Below are 16,920 nucleotides of genomic sequence, written 5' to 3' on the forward strand. Positions count from 1 at the left end.
TTGCCAGAGAGGGGACATTATACTGTAAACTCCCTAAAAAAAAAATCATTAATAGTAATTTTACTGTTGTCAAATTTCTGTTATGTCTACAGAGTTAGTCTTGTTGAACATCAGTGTCTTTCTGTCTTTCCAGCTAATAAGGAATTTAAACAGTGACACCCGTTTTAGAAAATGAGTGAGATGATTGTAGTATCTGCATTGCTTTTATAAACTGCCTTAAGTCTGTGTTGTTAAACCTGTTGTTGGAGGAGTGGAGAGACAAAGTTTCAGTTTTTTCTTTTTAAGAAGAAATTTTCTGATCTTGGAGGGGTAAGTGGTGGATTTTCTTACTGGTATTACATTTTCAGGTGTCAGGAAATTTACATGCGAAATTTACATGCAAATTTTAAAAGGTTAATTCCAAATAACTAATAATGTAGGGGTTTTTTTCATTTCCATATTAAGGGACATTCTTCAAATCTTCTCTAAGCTGTTCAGCATTAAAACTAGAGGCTAAAAATCATTGATTTCCTACATTTCCTGAAGAAAATAAGTCACTAGTAAATAGAAATTAAAGGAAATAAGATAGGAATAGAAAAAAAAAGTCACTTTAACTATCCCCCTGATTCAAGACAAGATCAGCTATACCTGATACATGTCTTTCTAATGTCACTCTGAAAATTCAACATTTTTGTACAGTCATCTCGGGCAATCTGTTCCAGCACACCTTATATTTACGAAAGTTTCTTTTCCAAATGTTTACTGAATTTTCAGTACTTTGCCTTCTTGTATTAAGAAATATATTATCTTTAATAACACATTTATCAGTGGTCTCTTTATAAATTATCTGGATGAGGGGATCAAGTGCACCCTCAGTAAGTTTGCAGACAACACCAAGCTGGGCAGAAGCATTGATCTGCTTGAGGGTAGAAAGGCTCTACAGAGGGATCTGGACAAGCTGGATCGATGGGCCAAGGCCCATCTTGGGTCACAACAACCCCACACAGTGCCACAGGTTTGGGGGTGAGTGGCTGGAAAGCTGCCTGGGAGAAAAGGACCTGGGGGTGCTGGTCGACAGCCGGCTGAACATGAGGCAGCAGTGTGCCCAGGTGGCCAAGAAGGCCAACAGCATCCTGGCCTGTATCAGAAATGGTGTGGCCAGCAGGAGTAAGTAGCAGCTAAAACTTAGCAGAAAATTATTTTAGATTTTAACAAAACAAATCAACTACACAACTGTTGAATATACTAAAGTAAATAATCAAGCTCACTGCTGTGCAAATTATGATAAAAATTAGCTGAGCAACAGAATTACTTTTCCCTTGGACTGTTTTACTTCGCTTCTGATAATAACGATAAAGTCAGTTTGTGCTGCTTAACAGTCATGACTTCTTTTTATCTATCTAGATGCTACAGAGGGCTTCCAGCTGAAAATGGTGTTTTGCTTTGTGGGATAAGTAGAATCTTTCTGCATTACTTGCAGTTTCATTTCTAATAGTTTAGTGGGAGGATGTTACTGGTGTTGCCCTAGAGCAAATGGTACTCAGACTTGACAGGCCCATATGTGGTGTGTATCCTCCCCACCCCTCTACCCCACCTGGCCAAAAAAACCCAGACCAAATCAAAATCCAAGCCCATCTTGCATTACAAAATCCAGAAACATCACTCTTTTCATGCTGCATGCATGTACCTTAAACATTTCCTAGTGGTACTGCTGAATTTGTTTCCTTTGTGGTTCTCTCCTTCTAACAATAGAAAATAAGTACAAGGAATGGCAGAGTTTAAATTCCGGTAGACTTCTTTCTCCTCATTTTATTCTTAAATAAATTGAGTGCATGCTCTCATTGTAGTTTTACCCCCAGTTTTCTTTGTTCCAAGTGGATTATCTAATGTTTAAAAATGTAAAAATGCTGCAGCCTTTCCTTCACTGGAAGAAGCAGCATCTTCTCTTCCTTTCAAGTTTCCTGTTGTTCCCATGAAAATTGCCAGGAACCTTGAGGGTTGTCCAGATTTGCTCAGAAATGTCCCAGTAATTATTGAATTAATTGCTCAATAATGCCAGTAGATAGATGTTTGGACATGGAGTCTTTTAAGTCATGCCTCCAAAATAAGAAAAGTGGGGACAGCAAAAAAGTATTTCTGTAGATTGTTTTTCTATTTAGTGTTAATGCTCATAGAAAACTTGTTTCTGAAATGAAGACAACTATGTGATAGTAGCAAGATCTTCTGATTGACAAATATGTCAACATGGCTTCTAGAAAACAAAGTCAGAATTTGCAGACAATTCTTTCCGTTTCCAGTGTGTTTGAGGGTACAGAGGGGGAGGGAAAGGTCAGGCAGCTGTTTCACAATTGCAACTTTGCTAGCTATAGCTTCTGCTTTAGGCATTATTTTCCTATTATTGTTTTGGTGTGGAGAGATATGTGTGTCCTTGCATGGGCTTAGGCTTGCATGATTGATTGAAAAGAGAAAAAAAAAAAAAAAAAATAAAAGAAGAAGAACCAGTTCAACTCATCCAGCAGAATTCGTAGCCCTCTGGCATTTAATTATGTGGCTCTGCAAACTATATTCAGGAAGCTTTTTATTTCTTCTGTTTTTTTCACAGGCTTTTCATAAGGCTACTACATCTTTATTGGCTACATTGACTACGTGTCAATGGAGTTGTTTTTCATGCTGCATGAGTGCACTGATGCTGTGATCTGCTTTTGGCAATTATAAAATAGGAAACAGTAACATTAGTACAATAGAAGAGGAACAGTGCAGGACACACAAGTGAGAGAGAACAGCTACCACATAGCCTGTCTCATATAAGAGTTGTTAATAATGGATTAGGATCCTCTCTGAGGCTCTGAGACAGGTTAGATAAAAACGATAACCAATTTTGTGGAAAGTGCGTGACATAAACTCAGTTTGGGATTGCGCAATTAATAGCTTCAAATACCATAAATAATAGAAAAATTTATGAGCTTGTAATTTTGGCACAGAATTCTATTGCATACAGAAAACGAAAACTGTTTCATGAGGCTTTGAAAAAGGCATGTAAGGGAAACTCTTTTTTTTTATATTATAGTTGGGTTTTTTATAAGTGAGAAAACAGATACCAGAAGACTGGGGTTAAATATGAACTATCTAGTGGTAAATAACTCAGCCTTGATAAATCACAGAGGAAGCGTACCTAGTGTAAAAGCAGCATCTCATGAGGTCTTGCGCCCACGTTACCAAAAAAGGTGTTCTTTGGATGGGCAGAAAGGAAAAACCCAAGAGTCAAGCCAGCTGAAGTGGCCATCTCTTCTTACTATTTTTAAATGGAGACAAACTTTGGAAGAGCGCCTACTGAAGAAGCACAAAACTAGATTGAATTGTTTTCAGGTAATGTGTCAGTCACAGAATAATTGGCTGCTGTAAGTAATATGATTAAACATAATCGGCGACTGCATGTGGCTGTGTCTAAGAGATTAACGTTAGATATGTATGTCATATGTCATTCCCAAGTTTCACTAATGGCTTTGAAACTTGTTATGAGTACGTTTTCAGAATTTTTGTTAGCACAGACAAATATATGATGTTTTAAAAGGCTAAGTCAGCTCTTACTTATGTTTTCTGAAGTGTCAGCAAATATAATTTCATAGGTTTTGTGGAAAATCGTGGACTCGTCTTTGCAACATCTCAGATGAGATTTCTGAAGTAAGGGATAATTAATTTTGAATATAAATATGGCTATATTAATTTTGCAGTGTATATAGTGATATGTAGTACTATATTTCAAAGATTATAAATGAAGTCTTATTCACTCTGCATTAGAATTTTTCTTTTCCATATTTAACTAAAAGGAAATTGAAAATAAAAATATTTATTGTAAACGGCAATTATGAAAGAAGAATGTTGACAGTCACTGTAACGTTTGCAAGATTGTGCAAGTTCTCACCACGCTTCTATTTGACAGTTTGGAGTCCCACGATAAACTGAATGAAATAAACATGTATTTGGAAAAGGTAAAAATAAGATTAAAATTGTGTCTCAGTGTGACTCAGTAAGAGCTTGGTTAAGTTCAAAGTCTTCTGCTGACTTCATTGCCAGCAGAATTTCAATAATAATCTCTAAATACAACACTGGCATGTGTATTATTAGCGAGGTTAAAGATTAATATAATAGACTGAATATAATGCTATGTATATCTGTTTCCAGGATATTTGTGTAGTGAACTTAGTTTCTCCTATTATGTTACTACTCTGATTTAACAAATTTATTCTCATCAATGCTGTTACTCGTAGATGGACAGTTAGAATTCATGGATATAATGATATCTGGTTCTAAGTTAACCTTCAAGTAGAAATCCTTTTAAACTTCAGAAGACAAAACTTAACTGTGCAAAAGAGTATAAAGCATCTTTTAATGAGGAATGGGTGTATTATAGTTCTGGTGCTTGAGTGATAATAGTGAGTGGGTTATAACAATCATTCACAATTCCATTCTTTTCAGAAGTTTTCCTTTTTAAAATTAAATGCAGTGCAGGCTCTAATAGGGAATTATTTTAAAGAATTCCTGTACTGTTCATATTCAGAATAATCATTTACAGAATAAACTGCTTTGTACTCATTTGGCAGTGTTAAGCAGAAAAATAAAAAAAAAACCACTCTGGAAAACGCTTTCTTCCCACCTCTTCTTGCACCTCTTTTTATTAAAAAAAAAAAAAAAAAAGCAAAATCAACAAATTCTAGATATGATGTTTTAAAATTTGCCTGTCACATTCTCATGAAATAATCCCAAATTCATTTTAAATGTTCCATTACACACATGACTTTGATTCAAAACAAATATGTGATTTTTTTTTTCTTTCCATCATTAGTGTCAGCGAGTGGAGGCAGAAATTCTTGAGGGAGGCAGCTTTGTCTAAATCTAAATGAGAGAGATCTAAAATATCATCACAATTAACGTAGAAAAATCTATAAATATTGGAATACAGGTAGATTTGCCATTATAACATAAACAATACAAACTTTCTGATGCTACGTGATTTTTCATATTATGATATGTATGAAACAATTTGCAGAATCTCTGTACCAGCTTGGTATTGACTTTGAGTGTAGGTGATTGAGTCTTAGGAGGAGGGAAAAAGCGCAAAATAGGTTGGGTTCATTTAGTGCCTAATTTGAGTTTGGGATGAATAGTCAAGAATTATATTTATTAGGTGATGATAAATTGCAAGTTTTAGTAGCAAAGACAGTCTGGGTGATGAATTGCAAAAGGATCTTAAAAGACTGTGAGATAAAATGCCTGTGAAATTTAGTATGAATGACTGTAAAGCAGTGCACGTGGTGATGGAGACGGGGTGAACACTTTTAATGAGGTGGCTCTTGGTACCTAGAACAGAGATGTTAAGAGTCGGGATAGTTCCCAGACAAGATCACCTCACTAGTGCTAATAAAAGTCCAACAAACCCCCAAACCCCGAAACCCTGCTCTTATACTAGAAATCATTAGGAAAAAAACAGAGTACAGAAAAAGGCCAACAGGGCCAGAAATGAAGATAATAGAAATTAGTTTAGTGACAGGCAGGAGATACCCTTTCCGTGGAGTAACCTTGAGGCAAGAGGTAATAGGAACGTGGTGGATTTTCACCTCTAGAAGCAAATGATGGGGAGATGCAGTATACGGGCCATTTTGAGGACAGTGCAAACAGCATGGAGGCCACGTATCCAAGCAGGCCATAGTCCAGAAGGTCTCTGAGCTTGGTAAAATCAGCCAACATCCTCAGGTGCAACTGTTCAAAGCTGTGCCAGGGAGGTTTAGACTGGACATTAGGAAGAATTTCTTTACTGAGAGACTACTCAAACACCAGAACAGGCTTCCTTGCTATTGAGGGTGTTGTGCAAATGCCTCTTAAACAGCAACAGGCTTGGAGCATTGACCACATCTCTGGGAATCTTTAATGTCCCTTCCAAGCCAAACCATTCTGCATTTCTATGATTGGGGTGGAAGGGCAAGATGATCTAGTTCTGTTCCCCCTGCCACAAGCAGGGACATCGTCCACTAGACCAGGTGGCTCAAAGCCCCATCCAACCTGGCCTTGAACATTGCCAGGGAGGAAGTAGCCAGTGTGTCACCACCCTCACAGTGAAGAATTTCTGCCTAACATCTAATCTCAATCTACCCTCTTTTGGTTTGAAACTGTTACCTCTCGTCCCATCACTACCCTCACTGATCAAGAGTCCCTCCCCATCTTTCCTGCAGGCCCTGTTTAAGTACTGGAAGGCCACTTGAAGGTCTCCCCAGAGCCTTCTCTTCTCCAGGCTGAACAACCCCAACTCTCTCAGCCTGGCCTCATAGGGGAGGTGCTCCAGCCCCGTGATCATCCTTGTGACCCTCCTCTGGACCCACTCCAGCAGGTCCATGTCTGTCTTGTGCTGGGGACCCTAGAGATGGATGCAGTACTGCAGGTGGTGTCTCACCAGAGCAGAGTAGAGGGGCAGAATCACCTCTCCCAACCTCCTGGCCATGCTTCCTGTGATGTAGCCCAGGATACGATTGGCTTTCTGGGCTGCAAGTGCCCATTGCTGGCTCATATTCAGTTTTTCATCCACCAGCACCCCCAAGTCCTTCTCTGCCGGGCTGCTCTCGATTTAATCATATTCAAGCCTTTATTTGTGCTTGGGATTGCCCTGACCCAGGTGCAGGATCTTTTACTTGGCCTTGTTGAACTTCATGAGGTTTGCCCAGGCCCACCTCTCAAGCCAGTCAAGATCCTTCTGGATGCCTCCCTCCAGCGTGCCGACCACACCACACAGCTTGGTGTCATCAGCAAACTTGCTGAGGGTACACTCAATCAAGCCAACAAAGATGTTAAATGAGATTTCTACTTAAGATTCGTTTGGGGATGAACAGATAGCAGTAAGTGATTGGATTTATTGCTTTAGGAACCTGAGTTAGAGAATCAAATCGTCTTCTCACAGTGAAGTTCAGTGTGCTTTACTAAGATTGCGACAGCTACTTTCTGCTCCTTGTCATGCCTTTTGGACTTGGATTAACACCAGGGACTCATGAAACAGCACAAGTGTTTTTTGTAATATCTCATTGACCTTATCAGGTATTTCCCCTGCAAAACCACGTGCTTCAAAGGACGGAAGTTCAGCCTGGAAACAGCCTTTAAGGTGCCCTCTTCCTATGATTTTTTTTTTTGCCTCTGAGCAAGAGAAATTATTATCTTAGTAACAGTCAAATGGGACTGCTTTTAATTACGCTTCATAATAAGTTTGGAGCCCTTCTCACCTTATCTCCATAGGCCTTTATCACTGCACATGTTCAAAACCTGTTCAAAGTTCCTTAAGTCTGAGAATTCAGGGAAGTCCTTTACTCACTAAATAAGGACTCTTCCGAACCCTTTTACTGGTGAATGCAGTTTTTTTTTTCACAGATTCTGTCATGATAGCAGCAATTTTGACTTCATGATCACACATGCTGTGTACATGTCATATTTTATGTTCACTTTTCCAGTCTTTAGCTCCCCTGAGGGGTCAATATTCACCATATATTTAGCCTCGACTTAAGCTGAGTGCCCGCCATAAAAATTTTGCAGGGTATAATTTTAATGGGATGGGGGGAACATTAAGCATTTTCCTTTTCTTGTAACTTGCTGGTGGTGACATGCAGCACGCTGTGCCACCAGTTACATACAAAAAAATCTGTGTTGTTTTGAGGCTACTTCATATTAGTTATGTTTGAAAGCAGCCTGATGTAGTAGGTCTTTCCTTCTAGCTACTGCAGTTTGTTAACACTAGTGTCCCTTATTACAGAACTGAATAGAATAAAAAAATATATTCAATTTCTTGATGTAATTTTACTCTAATTAGATAGGGAAAGGAAACTAATATCTGTAATTGTTTTACTGTATAAATCTTTCATAGCCACCACAAATCCTTGTGGGAAGAAATACAGTCTTCCTTCCCCTTCTCCCTGAGTCTTCCCCTGCTGTCCTCATCTTCATCTTGCCTTCTGGTTTTATTTTTTGAAGTGCCAAAGTACGGAGTTTCAAAAGCAAAGAATGAGAGACAATAAAAGGATGTTTCTTTTGTTTCACATGTACAAAGCAGTTGTCTTCTGGAGGCAGAAACTGCAACTCCCTTAATAACTGGTCTCAATCTACTACTGATGTGATTAGTCATATAGATATTTCTGGACTACTTCTGTACTAAATGCACCAAGAGACCCGGGTTAGAACCATTAAGAATGATGTGAAATATTTGGTAATTATAAATAGTGTGCACCACATGATTTCTAAATGCTTGTGTTCCTGTACCACTTCATCATATATAAATCACTGGTGAAATTTAAGAATTTATTCTCGAAAACTATGTACTAAAGGTAAGAACATGTAGCTGTGCCCTGAACATTTAGGGCGCAAGAGTGGCACTGAAGAAATCGGAAGGGGTAAGGCTGGAGAACAGCACTTCATCTCATGAAGCTCTTCTCTATTGTTTGACTGTGGTCTGACGTATATGACAAATTTAACTTTTTATATTACCAGGTTTAATAAAATCCAAAACACAGAAATATTCCCAGACTGGAAAGAAAACATGATATAATTTTACACAAGCTTAGGAACATCAATAAGCAGTAGATGGGACTGCTGTGGACTGAATTGGAAACAGTCTTTTAGAATCCTGTCACTGGGGTAGATAAGCACCACGTAATATGTGGCTTTAATATTTGAAACCTAGAAACATTGCAGCTCAAACAGTTTTTATTAAAGGAGCTGGAGTATTGCTTTGCTAGCTCACTTGAAAGAGGTTTATAGATATATTTCATAATTATATTCTTTGTGTTAAAAGTAAAATTAGCCTGCAAAACATTCAGAAGAGATTTTTGGAGCTTTATAGTCAACATTTATTTGTTTAAAAGAGTGTCGTTCTGGACATCCTGGTCTAGTGTGAACTATGGCAGGAGCAAAGCCGGTATTTACTTTCAAGTTTCTCATATCCATCTTCTTCAGGGGACAGTTTTCAGTGTGTGAAACTGGGACAAGTGTGATATGAAACCACAGTATGATACCAGAAAGCGTGTCTGGAAAAGCTAAAGAAAGACTTCATACTAAGGATGGCAAAAAGGATCACAGATATGTACCAAAGTAGGAAGCGGTCACTGTCCTGCTCCACCCCCACTCCCGTTCAGAGATGTCCACTTCATTCCAATACAGAATAAAACTTTAGGTCAAACCCTGAAAACTTTAATGAAATACAATTACTTGTGGTCATCTCAAATGCTGAATACGATTTCGGAATGAGGCGACAGGAATGAACATGCCTGTCTTTCCTCATACAGGGCTTCCATGGAGTTGTTCATATCACTTGTATTTCAGGTAATTTCCATGGAGAAGAAAATATGTTCACAAAACAGGGTGGGCATCAACAGTGTTGTAGTAATGATGCAGGTGTGTAGGATTCCTAAATATTGCCTGAGTGGTGAATGCATTCAATAAAGGAATTCGGGGGATTGGAAGCAAGATATATACTATATTCACTGGGATTTGCATGTTGTTTGATAATTCAGATAGTTCTACACATCTGTTTTGTTTACTGTAGTCAGACTATACTAACCAAAATACATCTGTGAACACACTCCAGCAGGCTTTTTTGGTAAAAGCAGTGGTATTTCACTACCATGGTGTGTGTATACTTTCTGGAGGTGGAACTGATGCCCTTGAATTATATTTTTTTTTTCCCCTGAAACTTCAGTAGTTGCTACAATTAAAATCTTAGACGTTACACTCAGAGAAAGACGTTGTTGAAAAGATAATGGGGCTAATAAACCTGCAGTAGTACGTCCTTCTGATTCCTAACACAATCTTTTGTTTAGACTGTGAGAAACAGGGAACAAACAATGTGCCATCTTGTGGCTTCTATAGCCACTGCAGTTAGTTTAATAGAGAACGGTCAAGCGTTGACTGAAATGTTTTTCATGCCCTTTCTTTTTAACTGGTGAGTTGCATGCAAGCTCTAGTTGAGAGAAGAAGTAGGAAATGGGACTCTGCAGAGTAAGAACATGAAGGCCACTGGAAATGTATTGACGTGAAGCATAGGAATTGAGGTACTTTTTATTTTTCTCCCTTCCCCCTATTTTTCCACCAGATAATGTCATCCTTGAGGCAATTTGCTATAATTGTTCTTCACTCATCTAAATGTAATGCTCTTTGCAACGGTGAAGTTGGCTTCTGTTTGCATATTCTACTTGTACTTCATAATTAAAACAATCAACACGCTGGCTGCTGTGTCTTTTAGATGGAAGCTTTTAGCAGTGTATAAACAGAAGGTCACAGCTTAACTGGGTGCATTGCTTTACTTGACTAGCTTCAATATAGACAATCAAATGTGTTATTTTTCTATTGCAAACAATGTAGCAATGATCAGGTTTTACCTGGATTATGGAGAAAGGCAATGTAGTAAAACCCAAAAACCAAAACAAATTGTTTTGCAGCCCTAGGTTGTAATTTTAAGAAAATCTTTGTCCTCCTTGTGATTCATTATGTGGCATATATTGAGAGTTTACCTAAGCAAAACTGTGAAACAGAATCTTTCATGAAGAATTAAAATGTCTTTAAACAGAAACATCAAGTTATAACCAGTGAGGCTCTACTGCAGTGTTAGGAAAGATACCTCTGAGCCACAGCAGCAGAAAATGTCGCAAATAACGCGGCATTTGTGTGGGCAAGAGTTAACTGACAGATCAACTCATGTATTAAAAGGCATGCCAGACACCTTTCTGCAGAATGACCTGCTGTTTCCAGGAGAAGAAGTGAGAGGAGAGGGCTCCCTTTGCTGTGATACCATCTGCAGTGGAAACGAGTATTGCAGAGAGACCAGAAGGAACAGTTTAAAAAACAAAAATAGGATAGTAAATCGATGGGAGGCAGCAAAGCATGTGCCTTTTCAGGGTTTTTGTTCCATACAGCTGCCCCAGAGGCTCTGGTGACAGAGGTAATGATCAGAAATACAGCTATAGGGTCCAAGACCAGAACCACGGTGATGACACTGCAGTTTTGGAACACCATAATCTCGGCTAATCTGAAGCACTTCCCTTAGTTTTAGGAGAAATGGTGTATCCAAAATTGGTATTTTTTTCCTTTATGAGATGAGTAAAACCAGAGTGCATCAGGTACCTGAGTGCCAAAGTCACAGACCACACTGATGACTGGAAGGACTTAGTAACAATTTTTTATGTCATTTATACAGCACCTGCAAATTTCCTGTCTACACAATCTTACCTTAGGTTTCACCTGTACGGATTATCTTGAGTCACAGATGAGCAATGTAAACCAACTTTGACCAGGTCATTCAGTACCTGCATCCATTTTTCAGTGTAAAAATTAATGGATGACACAGGGGGAAGTAAAATGACTGCATTATCAACAGACACTGGGACTTCAGAATTCCAGCATAAGGTATAGATCTGTTAACCCTTGAAATATCTCCAACTGGCAGTGATTTATTTTCATATCCAGGTTTATTTTCATCTTACTTTCATCTACAGAACATGTTAAAGGCATTTTTTTCTTTGCATTAAAATATCAAATAAATAAACCCTGCTTGTCCAGATTTAACTGTGTGATAGAACCTTGGGGAAAAAAAAGGGGTAGGTTTTGATCTCTTTAGATTTTATCCAGATGAAGTCATTAACCCTCCTGTTTACTAAAGCTATATCCTCTCTTGTTTGAGTGTTAGGGAAAGTTTGAAATTCATAGTTTAACCACTCTTCTTGAGGAAAACCTATTGGAACATAGACTTTCACTGTTTCGCTAAATGTCTACCTACTTCTGAATTTCTTTTTATGAAGTGATTGTCTGACAAGTTTATGATGGAACTACTGTGGCAGGATATGGAGAATTCATACTTCCTTGACTCTCTGCAGCAAGTTTAGAGTCTCATTGGTTGAAATATACACAAAATGTCGAATGAGAACTGAAGATTTAGATACATTAATTCTTCTGAGAATGATCCTATTATGTCAGATCAAAAGTATGAAAGAGCAGCATAAGCAAACACTTTATCTGCACAAATACTTTTCAGAACTCAGAACGCTGTCTCATATTCGAAAAGAAAGCATGTTGCACATTTCCAGTCATTCAAACTGTTGTGCAAGTACTGGCCAAGTGAGAGCACAGCTGGATCGATCTTGGTTTCAGCCAGAATTTGGCACTGAGATTTCTTGACTCTGTCTGATGATTTGACACCTTAGTGTGACTCATTCCTTCAGCTAGATTATTTTTGCACATGTTTCTAATCAGATATCACCTAGTTATTGCTGAACAAGAAGGTTGTGAGCTTTTAGATATTAATCTTGGAAAACCAGCAGCATGATTTGGCTTTTATGAGCAAATGCAATTTCTCTTTAATCTTTGTATTGAAATGAAACAGGGAGATTATTTGTAACACATCCCTCAGTGTAATATTTAACATTTGGAAAAATGTTCTGTTCCAGTGGTCATAATTTCACCTTTGAGAATTTAAAAGGGAGTCACACAACTACTGGGCTACAGAAAAGCAAACTTTCTTGTACAAAAATATCAAAAATGCAAAAAGCAAAAATTGTATGGAATTAATTTGTGAAGAATTAGAAAGCATTATGAGATCCAGTTCAGGAATTTGTAGTCCAGATCAACCTCATAAGTTGGAAAGAAATAAAAGGACAAATACCTCTGTGAATATGAAATATTGTGGGTAAAAGGGGTAAAGGAAAAAAAAAAAAACAACTAAAAAAAAAGAAAAGCAGCAAGCTGGGTGGAGAGTATTAATAGAAATATAATATGTATGTATATACAATACAGAAAACATCTCTGATATCTTAAATATTATTCTTTACACAGACAGATGTATGAAGGTTTCAAACATATATTGCAATGTAGGATTCACAGCATATATGCCCTTCAGAGGACTCTAGTCCACAATCCTGCTCAAAGTGTGGTCAATGCTGATTTCATGTACGGTTGTGTGGGCTTTGTCCAACCTGCTCTTCGAAATCTCCAAGGATATAGACTGCACAATCTCTCTGGACAACCTGTGCAGTACTTAAATTCTCGTAGTGGTTGTCAGGATGCCAAATGTGTGCTTTTCCTTCTATTTTTTTCTTTCCAAATTTGAGTCTCCAGTTAGGTTCAGTTGGCCCTAGTTGAGTCCAGAAAAGGAGAAAACTGTTCTGAGACTGATGTTGAAAAAACGTTTCCAAAAATCATAGAATCAAAGAATGGTTTGAGTTGGAAGGGACCTTAAAGATTGTCTAGTTCCAAACCCGCTGCCATGGGCAGGGACACCTTCCACCAGACCAGGTTGCTCCAAGCCCCATCCAACCTGGTCTTGAACACTGCCAGGGAGGGGGCAGCCACAGCTGCTCTGGGCAACCTCTGCCAGTGTCTCACCACCCTCACAGTGAAGAATTTCTTCCTAACATATAATCTCAGTCTACCCTCTTTCAGTTTGAAAGTGTTACCTCTCATCCTATCACTACCCTCCTTTCTAAAGTGTCCCTCTCCACCTTTCCTGTAGGCCCCCTTTAAGTACTGGAAGGCCACTAGAAGGTCTCCCTGGATCCTTCTCTTCTCCAGGCTGAACAACCCCAACTCTCTCAGCCTGGCCTCATAGGGGAGGTGCTCCAGCCCCGTGATCGTCCTTGTGACCCTCCTCTGGACCCACTCCAGCAGGTCCATGTCTGTCTTGTGCTGGAGGCCGCAGAGCTGGACACAGCACTCCAGGTGGCATCTCACCAGAGCAGAGTGGAGAGGCAGAATCACGTCCCTTGACCTGCTGGCCACGTTCCTTTTGATGCAGCCCACGTTCCTTTTGATTCAGCCCAGGATTCAATTGGCTTTCTGGGCTGTGAGCGCCCATTGCTGGCTCATCCACCAGCACCCCCAAGCCTTCTCCACAGGGCTGCTCTTGATCCAGTCATCACCAAGCCTTTATTTGTGCTTGGGATTGCCCTGACTCGGGTGCAGGATCTTTTACTTGGCCTTGTTGAACTTCATGAGGTTTCCCAGGCCCACCTCTCAAGCCAGTCAAGGTCCCTCTGGATGGCTTCCCTTCCCTCCAGCGTGTCGACTGCATCACACAGGTTGCTATTTAAGATATCCCGTTTATTTTATTGAGCTTATCTAGCAATTTCTAGGCCACCTCTTGTCATTTATTTCTTCTCTAATTTATTTGGCATTATTTTTTCTCTGTTATTAATAACTGGGAACTAATTTCATCCTTCCTTGCCGTTATCTAAAGTGCATTGCGTAATGCGTATTAGGTTGCTCTGTGCCAGGGTTTTTCCTTTTTTTTCTGAAGATACTGTGTAAGTGCAAGTTATATTTTGCTCTTTTGCACACTTTCCTTATTTTGAATCACATGCCTGATCTCAACAGTCAACTTCTAGAAACTTCCATTCTTGGTTTAATTCATGCGGTCTGTGGAGGAATAGGAAGTAAACATTCTGAAGTATTGCAAATATTGAAACCAAGCGAGGAAATGTAGGAAATAAATCAATAATTACCTAATTTATTTTGGAGGAAACATTTAGGAATGTGATAAAGGTTTCTAAATTTGAAAATACTTCTCTTACTATAGCAGCTATAGCAGTTTTGCAGGCAAACATAGTACTAGTCCAAGTGTACAATATTGAAAAATACGTATTTTTTTCTTGATTTTTAATCCTTTTTTTCCTGTGTGTGTGATTCTTGTACTGTTTTGTAGTCTGTACAGTGACCTTTTCAAGTACGTAATCACTTGAAGATATATTTTAATAATGTGTCTTTTTTGGTCTGAGTGTCTGTACATTAAGTAAGGGGACAGAAGTTAACATAGGGAGGTAGTTATATGTAAAATAAGACAGATAAAATTGTTGTATTTTCAGAGTTATTTTTGAAACGTGGAAAGTTACTATTACAAGAGCATTCTGTGTATTCATTAAAACTGTTTCAGGAGGCTGATAAACTAGTATGAACCTTAAATATTCATGTATTGTGTTGACACAGGAGCAACACTAAAGGACTCTTGAGAAGTGGGGAAAAAAGATGTTTCACTCGTTAAAGTCACTTTTAAAATAAATTTATAACACAGATAATATGATTTATTAAGACTATCTTGGAAAGTATCAGGTTTTATATTTTTACTCATTTGAAACTGCTCTTAATGAACCATTATGTTTGATTAGTACTTTTGCGAAATTTATTCAGATTTGTTGTATCCATTGTTTTGAATACTACTTCAAGGCTGCCTTTTTGAAATGGATTTTGTCAGAGAATAAATTAATAAGGAATTTTAAAATTGGTACATTAACATTAAAAATAATCAAAGCTGAATTTAAATAAGGTTAATTTAAATGTTAAAAGAACTGTTCTTAATCTGCCACAATTCATTGACTGGGTTAAAAATTATTTTAAAATGGCTTTCACATCAGGTGTTGACTATAAGTAGGGAAAAAAGAAACATAATTTGAGAAATCTGGACTTCGAAGTATTCTTAAATTTCTTTTGTGTAAAAAGCTTGCTTGATATCACAGAGAAACTAAATTTGTGTACTGCAAGTGGAGTAGATGAGATTTTCCATTTGGATTTTATAGCTGCACACTCTGGGTTGACAAGTAACCCTCAGAACTTTAAAAAAAAATCATGGAACTTGTAACACCTACTACTACTAGAATTGCTTGATTCTACCTATACGAAACTCCACTTGTAGGGGGACAGAATTCCATTAAGCTAGGAAGTCTGTGAGATCCTAGTGCTGGGGATGATTGCAAATGCTGGCATAAGGAATCTTGCTGAAAGCAGGGCTGCTGGAGAGACTGGTATAATAAAGTATGTTATCACACACATGGAATAGCTGTGGGCTTCAGGTATTATATACAGTGTCACTGTCCATAGGCAGGCAGGGATATTACCGCAAGTTGCACAGAATTTTCCTGTAGCAAGGGTTTTGGTGTAAGAGAGACTAATTTGGACTGAAGCTGTGCCTCAGGCTTATGGATAATACCTCAAAGAACCAGGAAATGACCCAAAGTAGCTCTTGGGGCCTGCTTGGCTTCTTACATGAACATCATGCCACCTTCCCAGTGTCTTTCTACAGTTTCCCCTTGGCAGTAGGGTTCAACCTGGATGCACAAAGGCACTCAGGGAAGAATAACATAGGGAGCTAGTGCTAGGGAGCCAGGCAATTATCGTGCTTCAGATTTGAGGAGTAACTTCTTTTAATGCTGCCTGCGCTATGCACACAATCTCTCAGAGGCACAGCAGAGACTTTCATCTTTCGTTTTATTCTGTATTTGCTGAAGTTCGGTCCTTAACACCTAATACTGCAGAGAATTTACTCTTCACTAGGTAAAAAACTGGCTGGATGGCTGGACCCAAAGAGCTGTGGTGAACAGAGTTCAGTCAGGTTGGTGGCCAGTCACAAGTGGTGTTCCCCAGGGCTCAGTATCAGGGCCAGTTCTGTTTATTATCTTTATCAATGATCTGGACAAGGGGATTGAGTGCACTGTCAGTAAGTTTGCGGATGACACTAAATTGAGTGGGAGTGTTGATCTGCTCAAGGGTAGGAAGGCTCTGCAGAGGGATCTGGACAGGCTGGATCGATGGGCCAAGGCCATTTGTGTGAGGTTTAACAAGGCCAAGTGCTGGGTCATGTACTTGGGTCACAACAACCCCATGTAGCGTTACAGGCTTGGGGAGGAGTGGCTGGAAAGCTGCCTGGGGAAAAGGACCTGGGGGTGCTGGTCAACAGCCGGCTGAACATGAGCCAGCAGTGTGCCCAGCTGGCCAAGAAGGCCAACAGCATCCTGGCTGTGTGAGGAATGGTGTGGCCAGAAGGACCAGGGAAGCGATCGTGCCCCTGTACTCGGCACTGCTGAGGCCACACCTCGAATCCTGTGTGTAGTTTTGGGCCCCTCACTACAAGAAAGGCATTGAGGTGCTGGAGCGTGTCCA

The 16,920-nt window shown here is 39.1% G+C and overlaps 1 protein-coding gene across 6 annotated transcripts in view; it reads left to right on the forward strand.

Annotated features, from left to right (window-relative positions):
- DLG2 (discs large MAGUK scaffold protein 2) overlaps positions 1–16,920 on the forward strand; it is a 1,022,965-nt gene that overhangs the window by 531,987 nt on the left and 474,058 nt on the right. The window lies entirely within an intron of this gene.

Source organism: Leptosomus discolor, chromosome 1 (genome assembly GCF_034619465.1).
Source record: "Leptosomus discolor isolate bLepDis1 chromosome 1, bLepDis1.hap2, whole genome shotgun sequence".
NCBI lineage: Eukaryota > Metazoa > Chordata > Aves > Leptosomiformes > Leptosomidae > Leptosomus > Leptosomus discolor.